This window comes from Nomascus leucogenys, chromosome 17 (assembly GCF_006542625.1).
Source record: "Nomascus leucogenys isolate Asia chromosome 17, Asia_NLE_v1, whole genome shotgun sequence".
Classification (NCBI taxonomy): Eukaryota; Metazoa; Chordata; class Mammalia; order Primates; family Hylobatidae; genus Nomascus; species Nomascus leucogenys.
The window spans coordinates 81,640,588-81,659,941 of NC_044397.1; positions in this window are offsets into that span (position 1 = coordinate 81,640,588).

The window sequence follows — 19,354 nt, forward strand, 5'->3', positions numbered from 1 at the left end:
AAAAACCCATCCAAATTTCTTTAGTTCCTGAATTTTGAACAGGATACCTGTAGCCTGGAGCCACTTTAAATTGTACTTCTGACAAAACTGGGATTAACTTATGAGTGAGGAAGAGGGTTTACTAAATAAATGACTGGGGCAAGCAAAATTGAGGGGGAAATTAGAAAGCATTTCACAAACTTTAAGAGCTACTTGAAATAATAGAAGTCTTGATTAATACGCAAATAATGGCTAGAAAGTATGGTTTAATTGGATCCCATTATGCCTTTTAAAAAAAATTTATGTGAGTAATCCATAAATACATGTTGTAAAAATTCAAATATAGAGAATAGAATAAAAAATGATCTCCCTTTACTACCCTCCCAAAGGTTACCAGTGTTTGAATTTAATAATGCATATTCTTTCATGTTTTTTTCTGTGCACTTACCTAAGTGTGAATATGTAAAGGGTTTGTTTTGTATGCAAATGGGATTATGCTAAAATAAGTAATGCCTACTTTTAAGGATAGGTTAAATTTGTGAATGATTAAGTTCAAATATATTGAATAAAATAAGCAAAAGCTATAAAAAATAGCAGAATTAAATGAAATAGAGACTTAAAAACAATACAAAGGATCAATGAAACAAAACGTTGGTTTTTTGAAAAGATATACAAAATTGATAAACCTGGCTAGACTAATCAAGGAAAAAAAGGAAGAAGACCTAAATAATTAAAATTGGGGGAAAAAAGGAGACATTACAACTGATTCCACACATATACAAAAGATTATTAGAGACTATAACAAGCCACTATATGCTAAGAAATGGAAGGAGATGGAAAATTTTTGGACACACAACCACCAAGATTGAACTACAAGAAATAGAAAACCTAAACAGACTAATAATGAGGAATGAGATTGAATCAGTAATTTAAAAAAACTCCCAACAAAGAAAAGTCCAGGACCAGATGGCATTGCTGCTGAATCGTATCAATCATATACAGAACAATGTACACCAATTCTTCCCAAACTATTCCAAAGAAATTAAGAGAAGGAAGTACTTTTTAACTCATCCTGTCAGATCAGCATAACCCTGATACCAAAACCAGACAAGGACATCACAAAAAAAGACTATGGGCTGAGATCTCTGATAAACATAGAGTCAACAATCCTCAACAAAATATTATCATATTGAATCCAAAAACACATTTAAAAGATATTTAGACAGATACCATGATCACATGGGATTCATCTAGCTGATGCAATAATGGTTCAACATATGCAAATCAATGTAAACATTGTAAGACCAGGTGTGGTGGCTCACACCTGTAATCCCAGCACTTTGGGAGGCTGAGTCGGGAGGATTGCTTGAGGCCAGGAGCTTGAGATAAGCCTGGGCAGCATGGTGAGACCCATCTCTACAAAAAATTTAAAAATTAGCTGGATGTAATGATGCATGTCTGTAGTCCCAGCCAGTTAGGAGGCTGAGGTGGGAGGTCGAGGTTGCAGTAAGCTTTCATTGCACCACTGCAGTCCAGCCTGGGTGAGATCCTGCCTCAAAAAAAAAAAAAAAAAAGTCAACATTACTTATCATCAGGAAAATACAAATCAAAACCACAATGAGATAACATCTTACCCCGGTTATAATGGTTATTACTGAAAAGAAAAAAAAAATAACACACCAGGCATGGTGGCTCACGCCTGTAATCCCAGCACTTTGGGAGGCCAAGGTGGGTGGATCACTTGAGGTCAGGAGTTCTAGACCAGCCGGGCCAACATGGTGAAACCCCATCTCTACTAAAAATACAAAAATTAGCTGGGTGTGGTGGCAGGCGACTGTAATCTCAGCTACTCAGAGGCTGAGGCAGGAGAATCGCTTGAATCCAGGAGGCAGGGGTTGGAGTGAGTCAAGATAGTACCACTGCACTCCAGCCTGGGGGACAGAGTGAGAATCCATCTCAAAAAGGAAAAAAATAAGTATGGTACAAACATACAGTTAGGTAGTAGGTAGTGTTCAATAGCCTAGTAGGGTGACTATGTTTAACAACAATATATTGTATATTTCAAAATTGCAAGAAAGGAAGATTTCAAATGTTCCCAACACAAAGAAATGATCAATGTTTGAGGTGAAGGATATCTTAAGTACCCTAACTTGATCATTACACATTCTATGCATATATCAAAATATCAGTTACTTCATAAATATGTACAAATATTAATATCAATTAAAGAAAAATAGCCAGATGTGGTGGTGCATGCATCCCATCTACTTGGTAGGCTGATGCAGGAGGATCACTTGAGCCCAGGAGTTCAAGGCCAGCCTGGGCAACATAGCAAGACTCCATCTCTAAAAAATAATAATAAAATAAACAAATAAATAAAAATAAAATGAATGAAATCTGAGATGAGAAAGGATACATTACAACTGATGCCACAGAAACATAAAGGATTATTAAAGACTGTTATAAACAACTGCATGCTAACAAATTGGACAACTTAGAAATATATATATATATATGTTCCTGGACACATACAAACTACCAAGATCAAATCATGAAGAAATAGAAAACTTAAACAGACCAATAACAAGTAACAAGATTAAAGCCATAATAAAAAGTCTGCCAATAAAGAAAAGCCCAGGACCAGATGCCTTCACTGCTATATTCCACCAAGCTTGTAAAGAAATAATACCAATTCTATTCAAACTATTCCAGAAAATTAATAAGAAGGTACTGCTTCTTCTGTGAGGCCAGCTTTACCCTGATACCAAAACCTAACGAAGACACAATAACAAAAGAAAACTATATTCTACTACCCCTGAGAAACATAGTCAACAATCCTTAACAAAATACTAACAAACTAAATTAAATTAAAAATAAATATTAAATTTATTAATATTAATATTATTAGTCTCTTCAATAATAGTTACTTATTAAATTAATAATTAATATGTAAAAGATCAAGTGAGATTTGATCCCAGGGAAGCAAAGATGGTTCAATATATGCAAACCAATAAACATTATATACCACATTGACAGAATCAAAGACAAAAACCATATGATCATTTCAATAAATGCTGAAAAAGCACTGAATAAAATTCAACATCCCTTCATGATAAAGACTCTTAACAAACTGGGTATAGAAGGAACACACCTCAAACAATAAAGGCAATGTATAACAAACCCACAGCTAACATCGTATTGAATGGACAAAAATTGAAAGTCTTTCCTTGAATATCTGGAACAAGACAAGGGTGCCCATTTTTGCCAGTTTTATTCAACTGGAGGTCCTAGCCAGAGCAATTAGACCAGAGAAAGAAATAAGGAACACTCACATTGGAAAGGAAGAAGTCACGCTGTCCTTCCTTGCAGATAACATTATCTTATTTAGAGAAAAAACTAAAGATACCACAAAAAACTTTTAGGACTGATAAATTTCGTAAAGTTTGCAGATACAAAAAGCAACATATAACAATCAGTAGCATTTCTATATGCCAGCGGTGAACAATCTGAAAAAGAAATCAAGAGAGCAATCCCATTTTACAATAGCTACAAAAATAAAATAAAATACCTAAGAATCAATTTAACCAAAGAAATCAAAGATCTCTACAATGATAACTGTAAAACATTAATGAAAGAAATTGAAGAGGACACCAAAAAAATGGAAAGATAATTGATGTTCACGAATTGGAAGAGTTAATATTGTTGAAATGTCCATACCACCCAAAGTAACCTACAGGCTCAATGCAATCCCTATCAAAATATCAATGACATTTTTACATAAAAAGAAAAAGCTTTTTTTTTTTTTTTGAGACAGAATTTTCTTCTGTCACCCAGGTTGCAGTACAGTGGCACGACGTCGGCTCACTGGAACCTCCGCCTCCAAGTTCAAGCGATTCTCCTGCTCAGCCTCCTGAGTAGCTGAGACTATATGCGTGCATCACCATGCCTGACTAATTTTTGTATTTTTAGTAGAGACGGGATTTCACCATGTTGGTCAGGCTGGTCTCAAACACCTGATGTCAAGTGATCCTCTGGCCTTGGCCTCCCAAAGTGCTGAGATTACAGGCGTGAGCCACCATGCCAGACCAGATTGTTACAAATTTTAATCTTAAAATTTGTACAGAACCATAGTAGATTCTGAATAGCCAAAGTAATTCCGAGCAAAAAGAACAAAGCCAGAGACATTACACTACCTGACTAGTAAAAGGCTACAGTAGCCAAATCAGCATGGTACCGGCATAAAAACATACACATAGACCAATGGAACAGAATAGAGAACCCAGAAATAAAGCCACACATTTGCAGCCATCTCATTTTCAACAAAGCTGCCAAAAATTTACACTGGGGAAAGGGCGGTCTCTTCAATAAATGGTGCTCAGAAAACTGATATCCATGTGCCTAAGAATAAAACTAGACCCTTATATCTCACCATACACAAAAATAAACTCAAAATGGCTTCGAGAGCTGATTCTAAGACCTGAAACTACAAAACTACTAGAACACATTGGGGAAATGCTCCAGAACACTGGTCTGAGCAAGATTTTTTTTGTGTAAGACCTCAAAAGCGCAAGCAACAAAAACAAAAATAGACACATAGGACTACATTAAACTAAAAAGCTCTGGCACAGCAAAGGAAACAATTAACAAAGTGAAGAGACAACCTACAGAATGGGAAAAATATTTGCTAACTGGCTGGGTGCAGTGACTCACATCTGTAATCCCAGCACTTTCAGAGGCCAAGGCAAGAGGATGGCTTGTGGCCAGGTGTTCAAGGCCAGCATGGGCAACAGAGTGAGATCCTGTCTCTACAAAATAATTAACTCATTTAAAAAATTAAAAGAATATTTGTAAACTATCCATCTATCGAGGAATTAATAATCAGAATATACAAGGAGCTCATGCAACTCAATAGCAAAAATAAATAATTCAATTTAAAAATGGGCAAAAGATCTGAATAGACATTTCTCAAAGGAAGATGTACAAGGGTATGGTGGCGCATGCCTGTAGTTCCAGCTATTCATCAGGCTCAGGTAGGAGGATCTCTTAAGCCAGAAGTTCAAGTCCAACCTGGGCAATATAGCAAGACCCTGTCTCTAAAAATAAATAAATGACATACAAATAGCCAACAGGTATATAAAAAAAAACTCAACATCACTAATCATATCAGGCAAACACAAATCAAACCACAATGAGATATCTTACCCCAGTAAAATGGCTATTATCAAAAAGATCAAAAATAACAAATGCTCAGCACCATAGGAAGGGTTAAAAAAAAGAAAAAGCTGGGCACGGTGGCTCACCCCTGTAATCCCAACACTTTGGGAGGCCAAGGCAGGCAGATCACAAGATCAGGAGTTCGAGACCATCTTGGCCAAGATGGTGAAACCCTGTCTCTACTAAAAATACAAAAATTAGCCAGGCGTGGTGGCGGGTGCCTGTAATCCCAGTTAGTCGGGAGGCTGAGGCAGAGAATTGCTTGAACCCAGGAGGCGGAGGTTGCAGTGAGCCCATATCATGCCATTGCACTCCAGCCTGGGCGACAGAGCAAGATTCTGTCTCAAAAAAAAAAAAAAAGAAAAGAAAAGAAAAAGAAAGAAAAGGACAGATGCTAACAAGGAGAAGAGGAGCACTTCTACACTGTTGGTGGGTATGTAAAATAGTACAGCCACTGTGGAAAACAGTACAGAGGAGGTGCCTCAAAAAACTAAAAAGGGAACCACCAGATGATCTAGCAATTCCACTGCTGGTTATATACCCAAAACAAAGGAAATCAGCATTCCAAAGAGATATCTGCACTTGCATGTTTATTGCAGCATATTCACAATAGCCAACAAATGGAATCTTAACCTAAGAGAGTCCATCAGTGGATGAACGAACGGATAAAGAAAATGTGGTATTTAAAAAAAGACAGAGAGAGAAATGAAAATGTGATATTTATAGATGAATATTATTCAGCCATAATAAAGAATAAACTCCTGCCAGTTGCAGCAACATGGATGGAACTAGAGGATGTTATGTTAAGGGAAATAAGCCAGGCACAGAAAGACAAATATTGCATGTTCTCATTCATATGTGAGGGCTAAAAATTTGATCTCATGGAGGTAGAGAATAGAATGGTGGTTACAGAGGCCAGGAAGGGTAGGAGGAAGGGGGGATGAAGAGAGGTTAGGTAATGGGTACGAAAATACAGTTAGATAGAAGGAATAATTTCTAGTGTTCAATAGAACAGTAGGGTGACTATAGTTAATAATAATTTATCATATATTTCAAAATAGCTAGAAGATAAGATTTGGAATGTTTTTAACACAGAGAAATGATAAATATGTGAGGTTATAGACATTCCAATTACCCTGATTTGATCATTACACATTGTATGCATGTGTCAAAATACCATATGTACTGCATAAATATGTACAACTATTGTGTATCAATAAATAAAAGCTAAATCTCAGGATGTTTCTTCAAAAAAGAAAAATCTGTTTCAGGCAGGCATTGGAGGACACAATGACAAATGAGGCACAATCGTTTACACTCAAGGACCTTGCAGTCTGGAAGATACCCTGAGAAACCTATTCTATAGCCTTATGGAAGTCAAGATTTCCTGTTGGCCGGGTGCGGTGGCTCACACCTGTAATCTCAGCACTTTGGGAGGCTGAGGTGGGCGGATCACGAGGTCAGGAGTTCGAGACCCTCCTGGGCAATATGGTGAAACCCCGTCTCTACTAAAAAATACAAAAATTAGCTGGGCATGGTGATGTGCACCTGTAGTCCCAGCTACTCAGGAGGCTGAGGCAGGAGAATCACTTGAACCTGGGAGGCGGAGGTTGCAGTGAGCCGAGACTGCACCACTGCACTCCAGCCTGGGTAACAGAGTAAGACTCTGTCTCAAAAAAAAAAAAAAAAAAAGAAAGAAAAAGATTTCCTGTCATTCGCATTCCTTCTTTTACAAATTCATTAATCATGTCAAAAGAAAGAAAGTTAGCCACACACAGTGGCTCACACCTGTAATCCTAGCACTTTGAAAAACCAAGGACAACTCCTGTGCAACATGTGGAAATCCCGTCTCTACCAAAAAAAAAAAAAAAAAATTGCAAAACTAGCCAAGCATGGTGGCATGCACCTGTAGTCCCAGCTACTCAAGAGGCTGAGGTGGGAGGATGGCTTGAGCCCAGGAGGTGGAGGTTGTGGTGAGTGGTAATAGTGCCACTGCACTCCAGCCTGGGTGACAGAGCCACACCTTGTCTCAAAAAAATAAGTAAAAATAAAGTGAATCTGAAAATACACGTCTTTAGCAAACTCTCACTTCTAAGAATGTGTTTCCTTTATATGACCACATAAATGATACTTTGAAGAATTCTTTCTTGAATCTTGCCCAGAATCAAAACCAATTTCATCAGCATATAATTTGAGAGCTCCACCTTCTCCTATTAGAAATTGCCACTGTATTTGTTAATATCCAATCTTGATTTCATTCTCCTTGATTTTCAAATAACAGAATATCTGTTCATCTACTCATTCAGGGCTCTCTAAGCTGAGATATAATTCACATAGGCCAGATAATTGAAAATTATTTAGATCACTGTACAATTTATATATTCTCACACTTCTCACCCACATTGGGCTCCAGTTCCTTCTGACCAACTTTTATTTTACCTTCAACAGTATCCAGACCATTTTCTTTGACACAGAAGACAGACTCAAAAGGTTCTGCTTCCTCTGTCACTTGTTCACACTACACAGCCCAAGCATCAGACCTAGGTCTTCTTTTATCTTCTGGAGCTAAATGTGATCTTTTTTTCTTTTGAGATAGAGTCTCACTCTGTCGCCCAGGCTGGAGTGCAGTGGTGTGATCTTGGCTCACTGCAATTGCTGCCTCCTGGGTTCCAGCGATTCTGCCTCAGCCTCCCAAGTAGCTGGCACTACAGGCACATGACACCACCCCCAGCTACTTTTTGTATTTTTGGTAGAGACGGAGTTTCACCATGTTGGCCAGGCTGGTCTCAAACTCCTGACCTAAGGTGATCCACCCACCTTGGCCTCCCAAAGTGGTGGGATTACAGGCATGGGTCACCGTGCCTGGCCTAAAAAACTGTTTTATTTGTCATTAGTGGCTTTGCAATTCTTCCCTCATTTGAGCTTTAGTATTCCTCATGCCATTTTCACAGATTTGTGGAACTCTCTCTATTCATCTTTGGTCACATTTCCTTATTTCCATCATGCATATATTTTCTATTAATATCCGAACTAATTAGAAAATGCCGCATACTATCACAATGGCTTTTGCAGACATCTCCTTTTTCTCTTCTTCACTGAGGTCATTTTAAACTATGTGATCAGAATTGACTATTTCAGGACAACCCAATCCTCTTGATCATGGCACATCTAGCACAGTGCAGAGCAAATAATAGGAACTTACTAAATATTTAATGAATTACAATAAATGAAAGAAAATCTCATTCCAATGAATATTTTTTTTCTTGAGACCAAGTCTCACTCTGTCGCGCAGGCTGGAGTGCAATGGTGCGATCTTGGCTCACTGCAATCACTGCCTCCCGGGTTCAAGCAATTCTGCCTCAGCCTCCTGAGCAGCTGGGACTACAGGTGCCCACCACCACACTCGGCTAATTATTGTATTTTTAGTAGAGATGGGGTTTCACCATGTTGGCCAGGGTGGTCTCGAACTCCTAACCTCAGGTGATCCACCCACCTTGGTCTCCCAAAGTGCTGGGATTACAGGCGTGAACTGCTGTACTAGGCCATCATTCCAAAGAATTATGCCTCTCCTTTCTTTGAACTTATTTTTTCTTTTTTTGAGACAGGGTCTCACTCTGTCATCCAGGCTGCAGTGCAGTGGCATGATCATAGCTCACTGAAGCCTTGAACTCCTGGACTCAAGTGATCCTCCCACCTCAGTCTCCTGAGTAGATGGGACTACAGGTGTGTGCCACCAAGCCCAGATAATTGTTTAAAACTTTTTTAAGAGTCAAGGGTCTTGCTATGTTGTCCAGGCTGGCCTGGGACACCTGGCCTAAAGTGACCCTCTCATCTCAGCCTCCCAAATAGCTGGGATTACAGGCGCAAGTCACCCACACCCAGCTCTCTGAATTTTTAAAAATCTGAATGTTTTTGTAATCTTCAAGACATAGCTGTCTATTCCTATTATAAAAAATTATATACAAAAATGAGCCAGGCATGGTGGCACACGCCTATAGTCCTAGCTACTTGGGAGGCTGAGGCAGGAGAATCGCTTGAACTCAGGAGGCAGAGGTTGCAGTGAGCCGGGATCATGCCACTGGCCTGGGTGACAGACCAAGACTCTGTCTCAAAAAAAAAAAAATTATGACGGCTGTAGAATAATTTTCTCCCTATGTTCCTGTCACTTTTACTTCAGTGAATTTCAGTTTTTGGTTTTGGGTTTTTTTTTGTTTGGCTTTTTGTTGTTGTTGTTGTTTTTCAGACGGAGTCTTGCCCTGTCGCCCAGGCTGGAGTGCAGTGGTGGGATCTCAGCTCACTGCAACCTCCGCCTCCCGGGTTCAAGCAATTCTCCTGCCTCAGCCTCCCAAGTAGCTGGGACTACAGGCACACACCACGACACCTGGCTAATTTTTGTATTTTTGGTAGAGATAGGGTTTTACCCTGTTGGTCAGGCTGGTCTCGAACTCCTGACCTCAGGTGATCCACCCGCCTCAGCCTCCCAAAGTGCTGGATTATAGGTGTGAGCCACCACGCCCAGCCGTGAATTTCAGTTTTAAAGTACATTCATCTTTCACATGTTTGTCACCAGTGAAGACGTCATTCAGTGCTGTGGGAGCCCCTCAGAAAAACCCTTTGGAGGCCACACGTCGTGCCTCATGCCTGTAACCCCAGCACTTTGGGAGGCCAAGGCGGGTGGATCACGAGGTCAGGAAATCGAGACCATCCTGGCCAACATGGTGAAACCCTGTCTGTACTAAAAATACAAAAATTAGCCACGTGTGGTGGCATGTGCCTGTAGTCCCAACTACTCAGGAGGCTGAGGCAGGAGAATAGCTTGAACCTGGAAGGCAGAGGTTGCGGTGAGCCGAGATCATGCCACTCCACTCCAGCCTGGGCGACAGAGCAAGACTCCGTCTAAAAAATAATAATGATAAAGAAAAAGAAGGAGGCTGGGTATGGTGGCTCACACTGTAATCCCAGCACTTCGGGAGGGCAAGGTGGGAGTATTCCTTGAGCCCAGGAGTTCAAGACCAGCCTGGGCAACATGGCAAAACCCTGTCTCTACCAAAAATTCAAAAGAAATTAGCTGGGTGTGGTGGCGTGCACCCGTAAGTCCCAGCTACTTGAAAGAATGAGGCAGGAAGATTTTTTGAGCCCAGGTGTTCAAGGCTGCAGTGAGCTATGATTACACCACTGCACGCCAGTCCAGGTGAAAGAGTGAGACCCTTTCTCTATTTACAAAATTAAGTTGTGACTAAATGTTGCCATGAACTCACAAGTTCTATTTTTGGGAAAGTTATGAAAGGAAGACAAACCCCTCTCCCTGCTTCTGCCAACCTTTGCTGAACATTAGCCCAGCTGTCTCCAGAGGTGCCGTGCCTGTGCCGTGGGCAAAACCCATCAGGGACCACTTGCAGCCAGCTCTGAGCTCAGAGCCATGAAGACTATGTAGGAGCTTGAAAACATGATGGGTAATGTCTGGATATTGCTTTGCATTTTATTTGCTAGAGAATTAAGGGAACATGAATCCTGCTAATCATTCTCCATCACTTCCATTCTTCAGTCTCTATCTTATTGCAATTAAGAGAATCAAAGTGCGTCCCTGCCCAAGAGGGCAGGCAAACACAATTTAGGTAGCCCTTAAATTTTTATTATGTAATATTAAAGGAAGTTAGGGTTACTAATTGTTCCAAAATTGTATATTTTTCCACCTTGTATATAACTTTGATATTTTAGATGAAATTCCTAAAAATAGAGCCTTATTTCGATGCCATAGATAGGTCCTTTATAACATTTTTAAATTTCAATAGCTTTAGAGGTACAAGTGGTTTCTGGTTACATGGATTAATTGTGGAATGGTGAAGTCTAGATGTTTAGTGCATAGGTCACCTGAATAGTGTACGTTGTACCCAATAGGTAGCTTTTCATCCCTCATGTGCCTTCAACGTCCCCCATCTGTCTCCAATGTCCATCTGTATGATGCCATAGATAAATACTGCGATTAAAAATATGTGCTTCTGGCCGGGTGCAGTGGCTCACGCCTGTAATCCCAGCACTTTGGGAGGCCGAGATGGGTGGATCACCTAAGTTAAGGAGTTCAAGACCAGCCTGGCCAACATGGTGAAACCCAGTCTCTACTAAAAATACAAAAATTAGCCAGGCATGGTGGCAGGCACCTGTAATCCCAGCTACTCTGGAGGCTAAAGCAGGAGAATTGCTTGAACCCAGGAGGCAGAGGTTACAGTGAGCCGAGATTGCACCAGTGCACACCAGCCTGAGCAACAGAATGAGACCCTGTTTCAAAAAAAAAAAAAAAAAAGTGCTGCTATATTGTATGATTCCATTTACCTGAAATCCCCAGAACAGGCAATCCACAGAGACATAAAGTAGATTAGTACTTGTCAGAAGATGGGGGGAGGCTGGCAAGTGACTGAATGGGTATAAGGTTTCCTTTTGGTTTAATGTAAATATTCCAGAATTAGGTCATGGTGATGGTAGAACAACATTGTGAATATATTATACTAAAACCCACTGTATTTTACACTTTAAAATGGTTTAAGGCCTGGCACAGTGGCTCTAGCCTGCAATCCCAGCAGTTTGGGAGGCCGAGGCAGACAGATTGCTTGGGCTCAGTATTTGGAGACCAGCCTTGGCAAGATAGCAAGGCCCCATCACCACAGAAAATACAAAAATTAGCCAGGCATGGTAGCACATACCTGTAGTCCCAGATAATCAGGAGGCTGAGGTGGGAGGATTGCTTGAACCCAGGAGGCAGAGATTGCGGTGAGCTGAGATCGTGCCACTGTACTCCAGCCTGGGTGATGGAGTCAGATTATGTTAAAAAAGAAAGAAAAGGGCAAGAAGAAAGGAAGGAAGGAAGGAAGGAAGGAAGGAAGGAAGGAAGGAAGGAAAAGAGAAAGAAAGAAAGAAAAAAAACAGAGAGAGAGAGAGAAAGAAAAGGAAGCAAGCAAGCAGGCAGAAAGCAAGGAAGCAGGCAGGCTTAAAAGTGATTTGTATGTTATGTGAGTTTGTTTTGTTTTGCTTTTTATCTTTTTGTTTGTCGTTTTGTTTTGTTTTTGTTTTTTGTTTTTTTGAGACATGGTCTCACTCTCGCCCAGGCTGGAATGCAGTGGCACAGCTCACTGCAGCCTCGACCTCCTGAGCTCAAGCGATCCTCCCACCTCAGCCTCCCAAGTAGCTGGGACCATAGGTGCTCACCACCATGCGTAGATTTTTTTTTTTTTTTTGAGACAAGGTCTCCCCATGTTGCCCGGGCTCCAGGGCTCAAGCGATTCTCCTCTCTCAGCCTTCCAAGGTGCTGGGATTACGGGCGTGAGCCACTGCCCCCTGCTATGTGATTTTTATTATCTGTTATGCTCCAATATTTTAAATTTAGTATTGTCAAATGTAAGGGAAAATAGAAGGTATCAACTTATAATGATGTTAAAAAATGACAAGTTGACCAAAAGGAGAAATAAAGTGGAAAATGTGTAAGTTTGGGGCACCCATCTACATCCGGAGACCCCTGTAGCCTGGATCACCGACCTTAAATTTCCAGCATACTCATACTGCCACCTGGTGGCTATAGATATTCAAAACAGGCAAAGTCCTGCATTTAAGACTTGTTTCCATTTCTCACCTATTTCTTTTTCCCTCCAAGCTTGCCCTCTTCTGGTTACAAATGATATGCAAAATAAATTCCTTGATAAGGTTTGAAAACCCAAGTGGTTCAGTGTAGTAAGATCTACTAAACTACCAAACAGCAACATAGGCTACTCGGCACACTGCGTATGGGGTAGCCCTGCTCCGCAAGGGGCAGCAAAAAAATAAAAACCAAAAACAGAAACAAAAAGAAAAATAACCAAGCAATATTTTAAATTAAATAAGTGGCAAAGGTAGAATTTCAGCCACACCATTCATTTCTTTTTCTTTCTTTCTTTCTTTCTTTGTTTCTTTCTTTCTTTCTTTCTTTTCTTTCTTTATTTTTTATTTTGAGACGGAGTGTCACTGTGTTGCCCAGGTTGGAGTGCAGTGGCATAATTTCTGCTCACTGCAACCCCCACCTCCAAGGTTCGGGTGATTCTCCTGCCTCAGCCTCCCAAGCAGCTGGGATTACAGGTGTGAGCCACCACACCCAGCTAATTTTTGTATTTTTATTAGAGATGGGGTTTCCCATGTTTGCCAGGCTGGTCTCAAACTCCTGACCTCAAGTGATCCACCCACCTCGGCCTCCCAAAGTGCTGGGATTACAGGTGTGAGCCACTGTCCTAGGCCTGTTTTTTCAAATAAATATGAGCCTGCTTTGTGCCAGGCACTGTTCCAAATCCTAGGAATATAGCAGAGAATAAAACCAATAAAAATCTTTGCCTTCATGGAGCTTACATTCTTGCTGTGTAGGGCAGAACAGTAAAAATGAATGAACCAGCCGACACCTTGGCTCATACCTGTAGTCCTAGCACTTTGAGAGGCCAAGGCGGGTGGATCACCTGAGGTCAGGAGTTCCAGACCAGCCTGGCCAACATGGTGAAACTGCTTCTCTACTAAAAATACAAAAATTAGCCAGGCATTGTGGTGCAGGCCTGTAGTCCCAGCCACTCAGGAGGCTGAGGTGGGAAGATCACTTGAATCTGGGAGACAGAGGCTGCAGTGAACTGAGATCACGCCACTGCACTCCAGCCTGGGCAACAGAGTGAGACTCTGTCTCAAAAAGAAAAAAAAAACAACAGTAATCCAGAGTTACACATATCAACATGAATGCATCTCATAACCTAAATGTTGTGGAGGGAAAGTTATATCAGAAAACATACTATAGTAAACCAGGTATATAAAATGTTTAAATGTGCAAAGCAACATTTTATATATGTGTACATATATACATACATATATATACATACACACACATACATAGATTGCTTAAGGTATATTCCATGAATACACAAGAGTTAAATGTTTAACAACTAGCTTTCTGAAAGAAAGGAAAAGAACACTAATTTTTAGATTTGCTGATTTTCATAGTATAAATACTATGCAATTGATTGATGGATTTGTTGTCCTAATGACATCATCAGACATTATCACTCACTACCTAATGAGATCAAAAGTTTGTTGAAATAAACCTACTACAGGGAGTGGGCTGAAATGATAGGATGTAGTGCTCAGAAAGTGGAATTCAGATGATGGCAATCATGGCAATGTAGGTAAGGAAGTGACTGTGGTGGAGAGTCATACTCCCTGTAGGAGTGGAATACAAGGAACTGAGAGTTCAAGATGTTGGAAGGATCATCTGTGTGGATGATGAAATCACCAAGGTTTAAGATGGTTGTAGTGTTGGAGAGAATGACAATGAAAGGAGTGAAAATCTGTAGATGACTGCAATAAGGAGAGGTAGTGAGTGATAATGTCTGATGATGTAAAATTCAAAGTTAAGCTGGGCTTTTTTAAGGATTTAGGGAGGGAGAATTGTTTGCAAGCAGCAATAAGAAAGGAAGAAGACTCCCACTCCGCCTCCAAACCCAGTGGTACGAGAAAACACAGATGATCTGAGAGGGCTAAAGAGGAAGCAGTGCCTACAGAAAAGAGTCAGGGTTTCTCAATTCGGCCATTGACATCTGGGTCTGATAATCCTTTGCTGTGAGGGGCCATCCTGTACATTGTCACTGTAAGGTGTTTAGCAGCATCCCTGGCCTCTACCCACTAGATGTCAGTAGCACCATCTCCAGTTGTGACAACTAAAAATACCTCCAAACATTGCCAAATGTCCTCTGGGGAGGTGGGCAAAATTGCTTCCAGGTGAGAATCTCTCAGCTACAGCAAGATGAATGAACTATTTAAAGAGGAGATAGAGGACACAGGGGGGGTTGCTGATGATTAATCACGAGTCTCAGTAAAGTGGAAAAGTTGAGAATAAATTAAGCAGAGAGGTCTTTTCTACACTCCCCAGATGGTATCGTTTTGGCGACTGACAGACCAGAGGCAGTCCTACCAAGGTGTTTAAAGATACTGTGAATTTTCTCTGTGCTCTGCTTCTGAAGTTGCTTTTTTTCTTTCCTTTTTTTAGATTCCACATGTAAGTAGTGAGATCATGCAGTACTTTTCTTTATGTATCTGGCTTATTTCACTTAATGTAAGGCCCTCTAGTTTCATCTGTGTTGTGGCAAATGGCAGGATCTCCTTTTCTATAACTGAATAATATTCCACTGTGTGTGTGTGTGAGTGTCTATGTCACAGTTTCAGTTTTTTTATCCATTCATCTATTGATGGACACCTAGGTGGTTTCCATATCTTGGCTTTTTTTTTTTTTTTTTTGAGATGGACTTTTTTACTCTTGTCACTCAGGCTGGAGTGCAATGGCACTATCTCAGTTCACTGCAACCTCCACCTCCCAGATTCAACCAATTCTCCTGCCTCAGCCTCCCGAGTAGCTGGGATTACAGGCGCCCACCACCACACCTGGCTATTTTTTTTCTTTTTGTATTTTTAATAGAGACAGGTTTTCATCATGCTGGCCAGGCTGGTCTCAAACTCCTGACCTCAGGTGATCCACCCACCTTAACCTCCCAAAGTGCTGGAATTACAGGTGTGAGCCACCATGCCGAGCCTGGCTATTGTTAATAGTACTGCAATGAACATGGGAATGCAGATATCTTTACTAGGTGGTGATTTCACTTCCTTTGGCTATGTATACCCAGCAAAGGGATTGCTGGGCTATCTGGTAATTCTATTTTTAATTTCTTTAGAAATTTCCATACTGGCTGGGCGCAGTGGCTCATGCCTGTAATCCCGGCACTTTGGGAGGCCAAGGCAGGTGGATCATCTGAGGTGAGGAAGTCAAAACCAGTCTGGCCAACATGGTGAAACCCCGTCTCTACTAAAAACACAAAAATTAGCAGGGCGTGATGGCAGGCGCCTGTAATCCCAGCTACTCCGGAGGCTGAGGCAGGAAAATTGCTTGAACCCAGGAGGCGGAGGTTGCAGTGAGCTGAGAGTGCACCACTGCACTCCAGCCTGGGCAACAGAGCAAGACCCAAAAGGCCATGCATTGGGAGCTTCTGGATAGAGTGTGAAGGTTCCTGGAGGGTGGTGCACCTGGAGAGGGCATGGAAGCTTCCAGCCCCTTCCCACATGTCCTATCCTATGTATCTCGTCATCTGTATCCTTTGTAATATCCTTTATAATAAACTGGTAAATGGGACCAGCTGCTAAGGTTGCAGTGAGTCAAGATCACGCCACTGCACTCCAGCCTGGACTACAAAGCGAGACTGTCTCAAAACAAAAACAAAATGTGGACTTTTTTTTTTTTTAACTTGAAGTTCTTGGCTCAAGCTTCATTGCTCCCTTCAGTTGTTACTAATTTTTAGAATTCCATCCTCCTAGATGGGGCCAGAGTCCTAGTTGTGCAGGTGGGAGGAGCAGGTGCTACACCCATCGTACTAACTGGTGGTGAGGCAGCACAATATGAAGTGGCCCACATTGTGTTTGGAGATGAAACCAGAGGGCCCTTGCTTATCCAGCTGGTCCCATTTACCAGCTTATTATAAAGGATATTACAAAGGATACAGATGACAAGATACATAGGATAAGACATGTGAGAAGGGGCTGGAAGCTTCTATGCCCTCTCCAGGTGCACTACCCACCAGGAACCTTCACGCACTATCCAGAAGCTCCCAATGTATAGCCTTTTGTGTCTGGCTTCCTTCACTTGGCATAATGTTTTCAAGGTTCATCCATGTTGGACCATGTAACAGTACTCCATTCCTTTTTATGACTAAATAGTATTTCATTGTTTGGACACACCACACTTTTTTATCCATGCATCAACTGATAAACATTTGAAATGTTTCAACTTTTTGGCTATCATGAACAATGCTGCTATGTACATTTGCGTACAAGTTTTCATGTGAACGAACATATGTTTCCCTTCAGTATATACCTAGAAATGGGATTGCTGGGTCATACAGTAATTCTCTGTTTAACTTTTTGAGGAACTGTCCATCTGCTTTCCAGAGCAGATGCACCAGTTTACATTCCCACTAGCAGTGTATGAAGATTCCAATTTCTCTATATCCTTTTCAACACCTGTCATTGATTGTTCTTTTTTCAACATTATAGTAGCCATCTTAGTAGGTGTAAAGTGGTATCTCATTGTGGTTTTAATTTGCATTTCTCTAAGACTCATGATGTTGAGCATCTTTTCATATGTTCATTTGTCATTTATATATCATCTTGCTTTTTTTTTTTTTAGAGACAGGGTCTCCTTCTGTCACCCAGGCTGGAGTGCAATGGTGCCATTGTAGCTCACTGCAGCCTCCAATTCCTGGACCCAAGCCATCCCCCCACCTCAGCCTCCCACAGTAGCTAGGATTATAGACTCACACCAACATGCCCAGCTAATTACAAAAAAAAAAAAAAAGTCATGCCTATAATTCTAGCACTTTGGGAGGCTGAGGTGGGAGGATTGCTTGAGGCCAAGAGTTGTAGGCTGCAGTGGGCTATGAGGTGACAGAGCAAGCCCCTGTGCCCCCAAAACACCAAAAAACAAAGACAAAACAAGAAACTAACACAAAAAATTTTACAGCAACAAAAGCAAACAATTTTTTAAAATTAAATAAAAAATGAAAAAAAAAACCAACAATTAGAAAATGAACAAAGGACTTCAGTAGATTTCTCCCTATGGAAGAGATATAGCCTGAGTATGGTGGCTCATGACTGTAATCACAGCACTTTGGGAGGTGAAGATAGGAGGATCACTTGAGGCCAGAAGTTTGAGATTAGCCTGAGCAATATAGTAAGACCCTGTCTCTATAAAAAATAAAATAAATAATAATAAATAAATAATAAGTAAATTTTTTTAATAGAGAAAGTCTCACTATGTTGCCCAGGCTTGTTTGTTCTTTCCTTTTTTTTTTTTTTTTTTTTTTTTTTGAGACGGAATCTTGCTCTGTTGCCCAGGCTGGAGTGCAGTGGCGCCATCAAGGCTCACTGCAGGCTCCGCCTCCTGGGTTCATGCCATTCTCCTGCTTCAGCCTCCTGAGTAGCTGGGACTACAGGCGCCCGCCACCACGCCCGGCTAATTTTTGTGTATTTTTAGTAGAGACACAGTTTCACCACGTTAGCCAGGATGGTCTCGATTTCCTGACCTTGTGATCTGCCCACCTCGGCCTCCCAAAGTGCTGGGATTACAGGCATGAGCCACTGCGCCCAGCCGCTTGTTTTTTCTTAAACTGTAAGAGTTATTTATTCACTCTAAATACTAGACCCTTATTAGACATATGATTTCTAAATATTTCACCTTTTCAGTGGATTGTTTTTTCTCTCTTTTGATATTATCCTTTAATGCACAAAATCTGTAAATTTTGATGTTCTAATTTACCTCTCTTCTCTTTGATTATGGTTGATCTTTGTCTCTTTCAGTGTTGAGATCTACTTCCTAAGAACTGGCTAAATGCTACAGGTTAATTTTGTTGTGTTCTACTCTGAGTGCTTGAGGTGCTAAAATGTTTGTTTGTTGGTTGTTGTTTTTTTCTTTTGAGACAGTGTCTTGCTCTGTCACCCAGGCTGGAGTGCAGTGGCACAAACACTCCTCAGTGCGGCCTTGACCCCCCGGGCTCAAGTGATCCTTCTGCCTCAGCCTCCTGTGTAGTGGGGACACAGGCATGCACCACCACACCTAGCTAATTTTTTAAATTTTTTAGAGACAGGGTCCCAGTTTGTTGCCCAGGTCTCCAACTCCTGGGCTCAAGCAGTCCTCCCACCTCAGCTTTGCAAAGTGCTGAGATTACAGGCTTGAGGTACTGGGGAGGCCACAAAATGTATTTTTGGCCGAGCACAATAGCTCATGACTGTAATCTCAGCACTTTGAGAGGCCGAGGCCAGGGGTGGGTCACTAGAGGTCAGGAGTTCGACACCAGCCTGGCTAACATGGTGAAACCCTGTCTCTACCAAAAATACAAACATTAGTTGGGCATGGTGGCAGGCGCCTGTAATCCCAGCTACTCGGGAGGCTGAGGCATGAGAATAACTTGAACCCAGGAGGAGAAGTTGCAGTTAGCAGAGATTGTGCCACTGCACTCCAGCCTGGGAGACAGAGCCAGACTCTGTCTCAAAAAATAACAGTAATAATATTAAAAAGAAGAGATAGCTTATGCCTATAACCCTAGTGCTTTGGGCATTCCCACATCTA